Raw genomic sequence first — 7,898 nt, forward strand, 5'->3', positions numbered from 1 at the left:
TTCAATTTTAAAAGGTATTTAGGTGCCTATAGATGCAGATAAACACCTAATGGGATTTACAAAGTGCCTAAGTGAATTAGGTACCTAACCTACCTAACCTAGACAGGTGCTTTCAAAAATCTCACTAGTCATCTATCTTTCCACACCTAAATACCTCTGAAAATCTGGCCCTATATCCCATCCATTGTTTTAATTTTAACTAATTTAAATGTGAATCTTCAAAATATCCTTAAAGATATCTACCCTGTGTTTTAGTCCTAATAATAGTAGTAATACTTATTGACACTACATTAGTAAGATTAATATCCTCATCCTAAAAACATATTCACATCTTCTCTCTCTTTGCTTTCAGGCTATGAGAAGGAATGGAGAATTAAATTCACCCCCATTCGCTTTCTCTACAATGAGGGAGACATCCACAAACTTCTCCAGTCAGCCAGACTGAATGTGTTGAACATCAAAGACAAGATTCTGCAAGAGATCGAACATATTGTGGCTTGCTCCAACAAGAAGGCAAGCTCTTAAGAAGACTTTTTCATCTATGCTCTGCATACATTAAAGCCACCCAGTAGATTTTGCAAACTACAGAATTGTCACCTGGCTGGAAAATGTCATTGTCATAACATATTCCCAGATTTGGACCTTAGCATCCAAAATATGGGTGTTAGCATGAAAACCTCCAAGCTTAGTTACCAGCTTGGACCTGGTAAAGCTGCCACCACCCAAAAATTTAGAGTGTTTTGGGGCACTCTGGTCCCCTCCAAAACCTTCCCTGGGGACCCCAAGACCCAAATTCCTTGAGTCTCACAACAAAGGGGAATAAACCATTTCCCTTCCCCCTCCTCCTTCCAGGTGTTCCCTCCCTGGGTTCCTGGAGAGATACACACAAGCAAGCTCCGTGAATCTAAACAGAAGGATTCCATCCTCCCTATTTCCAGTCCTGGAAATAGGTACCGAGAGAGCCAAGCTCCCCCCCACCCCTCTCCTTCACCCAGAGGGAATGCAAAGTCAGGCTAGTAAATCTAACACACACACAGATTTCCCCCTGACTTCTTCCTCCCACCAATTCCCTGGTGAGCTACAAACTCAATTCCTTGGAGTTCCCCACTAAAGAAAAACTCCAACAGGTCTTAAAAAGAAAGCTTTATGTAAAAAGAAAGAAAAAATACATAAAAATGGTCTCTCTGTATTAAGGTGACAAATACAGGGTCAATTGCTTAAAAGAAATATGAATAAACAGCCTTATCCACAAAGAATACAATTTAACACATTCCAGCAACTACACACATGTAAATACAAAAAAACAAACCTATGGTCTTCCTATCTTTGTACTTACAACTTGGAAACAGAAGATTAGAAAAGCAGGAGGCAGAAAAATCCTCTCATAGCCGAGAGAGTACAGGCAGAAGACAAAAGACAAAGAACTCACACCCAAAACTTCCCTCCACCCAGATTTGAAAAAGTCTTGTTTACTGATTGGTCCTCTGGTCAGGTGTTTCAGGTCACTCCTTTCCAGGTGAAAGAGACATTAACCCTTAGCTATCTGTTTATGACAGTCATTATTTGGGATCAAAGTGGGGCAAGGAGCCTCAGCTTCTGCCATGAAAGCACTAGTATCTAGCTCATGAGTTAACCCCGTGACTCGACTGCACTTTAGTTCATCAATTCTGATTCTGCACATTAGTCAAAGAAAAGTTCTCTCTTGGTATAAATCATTCTTTGCTTGCTGCTGTGAATTGTTGCTCAATCAGTCTGTGCGATGCCAGATGCCTTTGTCTCTTGCCACACAATTAATGTTCAATCAATAAAATCTATAATATCACAGGATTTGCATACAGTGCCTCTGTCCTAGAAACAGCTGGTAAAGGCACAACCACCTGTGGTAAAAGCCATCTCCCCTAGCTCTTCTCACGCTATAGGGCCTTTGATACATAGAGGGGTTAGAAAAATGAGAACCTAGTTTTGTGGGCAAAGAATCATTTTCATTTCTAAGTTCTAGATGTATGTTTTGTGAAAATATTATTGAAAATGTTCTTGAAATAGCACCTTTTTAACAGAAACCAATATATTGGATAAATGGAACATTTTCATCATGTTTTTTGCTGGTAACTTCTGATTTAAAAAAACAGATAAAAATGAAAGAAAAGAAGAGGAGTAATGATGAGTTTTCTGTTCCAATCCCATTCTAGCCACTGGAATTGGTCCAGTTTCATACAGATGTATGGGGAACAGAATCATGTCACCAAATTCTTCCCAACATTTCCAATTTTTTTCCAAACTTTCCAGTCTCCCCTGGTTGCAGCGTACCAATACAAACATGCAGACTCAAATATTCATGATGTGAAGAGCTACATGTTGCAAATTCTCAAGTCTGACCATCTACATCCATCTGGCTGAGAAGGAGCAAGCGGAGTGACAAAGTGCCGGCATCTCTGGGGAATTGAACTGACATTGATCTCTGCTGCTTGGGACGAGCTCCTGCAGTCCAGGGCAATGCATAACCCATGGTAGCCCTGTCAGGCTGTTTGTCCCCCTCTAGTGACTAGATCATGTATAAATGCTGAGTCTTCTGCAGACTTTCAGCTGTGGGAGGTGGTTCTTCAGCACCAGCAGTATGGCACGTGCTCATAGATCTGACACTTGTGGGCTTAATCCAACTGGAGGTGGGATTGAAACCACAGAGCTTTCAGAGGCACCCTATGAGAGGAATGATCTCCAGGAGGCCCCAGATCCCTTCCCCACTGGATGAGCCCTGCCTGCATTCATCAAGGTAAAGCAGCAGGTGAGAGTATGGTGACCAGATGTCCTGATATTTAGGCCTTTGTCCTGCATCACAGTCGATGTTTGTCCTGATCAAGGTACTCCATTGGGGGGGGGGGGTTTGCTCCGCTGGCGGCACTCTGTTTTTTTTTTCTCCGCTGGTGACCCCCCCCCATGTATCCCAATATTTTCTTCCTCTGATCTGGTCATTCTAGGTGAGAGTGAGCAGGGGACAATATCAAACAGTAAAATGGAGCAGGTGTGAGACTCTTCACTGGACATAAATAACTCCTATGTTAACTCCACTGAAGCCAGTGGCCACAGCTCTCCTTTCACTTTGGCTGTGATTCAGCTTTCAACGAATTCTCTCCTGTTGAAGCTATTCCACTGTGGATAATAAATGAAGAGCCCGTGGCCCAGAGAGAGAGACAGCGAGAGCAACCGCTAAGAGAATGAGTCTGCCGCCTGGTGGTTAGAGGTGCTGGTGTGAATAAGAACTGCTGGAGTGAGGCTGGCTAGCCTGCACTGGGACACAAAGGGCTAAGAGTTACATTTCTGCCATTGAGAGCTCATCCGGTGTTTGCACAGCACCTAGCACAATGGGGTTCTGGGCCATGACTGGGGATCTTCACTGACTGCACAATACAAATAATACATTATAATTGTAATTTCAGCAGTAAAATCTAGCAGGATTTCCTTTGTCCCCATAGAACATTTTGACTGAAATTTAAAATTATCATCTACAAAAAATATTGTTTTCTGCTGAAAACTCAAAAAAAAAGTTTAAAAGCCAAAAAACTTTAGCTGAAAACTTACTTAACTCACAATCCATTGGTCCAAAAAACTATTTTATTTTATTTTTAGGTTTTCCAATTAAACAAATTTGTGTAGAATTGTTCGTTAGTTAAAATCTCAAATTTCCTTCAGAAAAAGATTTCACAAATTTTTTTGACCATCCCCAGTGATGAAATATCAGCAGGGAGATCTCATGTGACTTAGAAGATTGTCTGCATTGGGGCTGTTGTTTGTGCCATCAACACAAAAGACATAGAACTAACTCCCCAGACTCTCTTTCACAAACGCTGTCGGGGGAGACACAGTCTTCTCCTGAAAAGGTACCAATATGAGCAAGCACCTCTACTTTATAAGCAGCATGTTCTTCCATATGAGATTGTGGCTTGTGCTCATACTAAGAACAGCTATATGGCATCAGACCAATGGTCCGTCTAGTCCAGTATCCTGTCTTCTGCAGGGGCCAATGCCAGGTGCCCCAGAGGGAATGAAGAAAACAGGGCAACTATCAAGTGATCCATCTCCTGCTGTCCAGTCCCAGCTCCTGGGACATGAGGCTCTTTAGCTAGAGAATCCAAGTTGTGGAGAAAACACAGAGATAAATCTGAGCTGTGGGGACTGAATCCTGGTCATTAAGCCCTAGGAAATAAGAGGTCATTACTTCAAGCTGCAAACATCCTGGAGTTTCAGGTCAGTGCTATTTCCCCTGCTGCTTCTGCTTAGCACTGATTTTGCTCCTTCCATCCAGGATTACCCACCTTTACTGGTTATTTTTTTCATTTAGATTTTTATTTTGTCCCAGTCCCAACCTTATTTTGCATTAAGTAACATATTCTAATCTATATACAATTCTCGATGCATTCTTACACCATGCTCAATGCTGCAGCATCTTTTAGAAGTCAAGACTTGAGTCTGCATGGCTGTCCAATTTGTGTAATCATTTACCTCTGTATCAAGTGGTTGTAAAATGCTGTTTGCAGTGTGTGGGCATGGAGAAGTCTTGGGAGCTTTGCACAAGTGCAAATAACTAAACACCCCTTTCATGGCTTGCTCCTGGCTTTCACAGTGACCTGGATCCATATATCTCCTGCTGCCTTTGGATGGATGGATGGATGGATGGATGGATGGGTATGATGGGATGGATATAGGGGTGTGTTTGGGGATGGATGGATGGATGGGTGGATAACTTGAATTTCCATGGCATTGATTCTCCTCTCACTTTATCAGATGGAAATTAGTAACTTTAGTGAAGATAATTGAGTTACAGTGGATTGTGGCGTAAAGCCGGACAGAGAGGGAAGTCAGGCATATTAAATTGCCAAAAAGGAGTATTATTTCACAGTGCTGCTGCACTGGAGCTGTTAACTGAAGGAAGAATCTGGCTGGAAAGTTTATTAACATTTCAGCCATCTTTGAACAAATGATTTGTAAGACCACAGATTTGAATAGGAGTGTGTGTGTGTGTGAGAGAGAGAGAGAGAGAGGCAGAGACAGAGAGAGAGAGAGAAAAGGGAACATGTTTGCAGTGTTTTTGTGCACTCAATCAGTATGTGTCTCCCTGCATGAAATCTCCTGTAGAATGAAACCTAGAACTATGCAGCAGGCAGACATCTTTCAATTATTCAGAGTAATCAGTGAGCCAGGACCACTTGTAGGTTTTCATGATCAGACCCCAATGTGGTCTGGCTGGCAGTGGGACCCAGGGACATCAAGCTTTGTCATTCTCATCCAGGCAACAGGGAATAAAATCCACTTGTTACCTGCTTGCACCTGTACTAAACAGAGGAACACTGCCCTCCTTTTACAGAACAGGGAGATCCAGGCTGATGCACTCACAACTAGCCGCTGATTTTAAGTGCCTCTAGTTCTGGGTGCCTAGTTTGTGACACCGGGGGCTAGATGTACAAAGGAAATTAGGGACCTAGGAAATCTCTGGGATTCACAAAGCCCAGGCTTCTTATGCAATGAATGGAGAGACACAGGCACCTAGGAATGGGACTTGTAGAACCCAGCATGCTATGCAGCTCTCTGCCTAAGCTAGCCAATGGGAGATGCCAAGGAGATGGGCGTATCCTAATCCCCGCCGCTCTCACAGAGTTCAACACCTAAATCCAGGCTGCAGGGAGGCGCCTTTCTCTGCCTGGGAGCCTCAGCTGTGAATTCTCTATTGGAGTCAGGTGCCTGCGCCATTTTTGCAGGAGGAGGGCCTTGCTCATAACTGTGAGGCCAGTATTTAGGGCACTCACCTGGAGTGCAGGCAACCCTGGCTCAAGTTCCCCCTTAGCCTGCTTGCAAAAGGCTCTGCTCACTTTCAGGTTTGTGTCCCAACCCTTGGGCTATGGGCTATCCTGACATGAGGTTTCTTCATTCTTTTCTGCTGAAGTTGTTCCAGTATGACTAAATAATTAATAAATAAATAACCCAAGGTCTGCAACATTCCAGGTGAGCACCCTAACCACTGGGCTGAAAGCTAGGAGGGAGGTCTTTTCCCCCACCCAACTATCCATTCCCAGCGGTTTCTTATGGAGTTAGGTGAGCTCTGAGCATGCTGACAGATCAGGCCTCACAGGTGAACTAGGTGGAGGAATGGCTGGCTGCCCCTGGTTCACACATTGCTCTGGGGCTTAGGTGTCCTGATACCTAGAGTGGGCATGCTCAGAGGAAGAAACAGAGGAACCTAGGGAGATGGTACTGCAAAAACTTAGGTGGCGAGTGAGTTCAGAGGCCTATACAGTTCAGGAGCATCTGAGTGGGGGGGTTGTGAATCCCACTGGGGTCTAATTCTGGGATTTAGACACCTAAGGTGACAATTGGGTGTCTAAGTCCCTTTGTGTATCTAGCCCCTTGAGCCTGATTTTCTAAGCCCAGTCAATAGGAGCTGTGTGTTTTAGTCCCACTGAACATCAAACAAAAAGGGTTTTATGTTGGCCATCCAAAAATGGGGGCACCTAGGACCACCGGCTACTATTGAAAATGTTTGTCTTGGGCTATATATGTATATACTGGTGGATCCTCCCAGCTAACTAGTGAATGAATGATTTTATTATCTCTGCAGATGGAAAACAACAGGCGGACATGGATAATAGGAACCATTCAGTTGTGACACGGTTCGTCTTCATGTCTTTCTCTGAATTCTTGGAGGTGCAGGTCTCTCTTTTCTTTTTGATGCTGGTGTTGTACCTCATCACCTTGGTGGGCAATGTTGTCATCATCACAATCACAGTGGTGGACCCTGCCCTTTGCTTCCCCTTGTATTTTTTCCTCCGGAACTTGTCCTTTCTGGAAATCGGCTACACCTCATCCGCCATCCCCGAGATGCTTGTGAACTTCCTTTCCAAAGACAAAAGTATTTCCTTCCTGGGCTGTGCCACAGAGATATATTTCTTCACCTTCTTGGGGATCACAGAGTGCTGCCTGCTGGCCATCATGGCATATGACTGTTACATGACTATATGCCACCCTCTGCGCTACAGGACCATGATGAGCAGAAGTGTGTGCCTCCAGCTTTCGGCTGTGTCTTGGCTCATTTGTCTGCTGGTGGCATTAGGACAAACAACTTTCATATTCATTCTGCCCTTTTGAGGGCCCAATAGTCCCAACCATTTTTTCTGTGACCTGCCTCCACTGCTAAAGCTGGCTTGCACATACACCTACAGGAATGAAATTTCTATTTACACCATCTGTGTCCTTTTCATCATGGTCCCCTTCCTACTCATCTTTGTGTCCTATGTCTGTATCCTCTACGCTATCCTCAAGATGCCATCAGATACAGGCAGGAGAAAAACTTTCTCCGACTGCTTTTCCCACCTCATTGTGGTGACATTGTTCTATGGGTCCTGTATCATGACGTATTTGAGGCCCAAATCCAGCTAGTCACTCCACATTGACAAACTGTTTCCCCTGTTCTACACAGTGGTGTCCCCAGTGCTGAACCCTTTGCTCTACAGCTTGAGGAATAAAGAGGTAAAGGAAGCCCTGAGAAGAGTTATAGTCAGAAAAATATTTATTTGAAACCTGTAAAAATATTGTTTTTCAAATGTTCTTGTGGTGGATTTGGAGCTGCCTGTAGCAATCTATGAATTCTGTATGTTTGTATATTGTAAAGATGTTATTTGTATTCACATATTTGGCTAATACAAGAGCTCAGTGGCCAGGAACTACCCAGGAAGAAGCACAACAGCCAAGATAAGAGCTCCTCAGCAAACACCAAGGACAATTCACTGTGATATGCTACCTCTGCCCGCCCATGGTAGGCCTTCCAGGCCAGCTTTCCCAGGACTGAATCCTTCCCTTACAAAGGGAAGAAGATCAGAAGTCTGAGGGTTTTTAAAGAGACACAGTCTCTG

General features: G+C 43.9%; 1 pseudogene; it reads left to right on the plus strand.

Moving 5' to 3' along the window:
* The first annotated feature begins 6,627 nt into the window (after positions 1–6,627).
* Positions 6,628–7,563, plus strand: LOC115638309 (annotated as a pseudogene).
* The last annotated feature ends 335 nt before the right edge of the window (positions 7,564–7,898 follow it).

The sequence above is a fragment of the Gopherus evgoodei genome, chromosome 21 (assembly GCF_007399415.2).
Source record: "Gopherus evgoodei ecotype Sinaloan lineage chromosome 21, rGopEvg1_v1.p, whole genome shotgun sequence".
NCBI lineage: Eukaryota > Metazoa > Chordata > Testudines > Testudinidae > Gopherus > Gopherus evgoodei.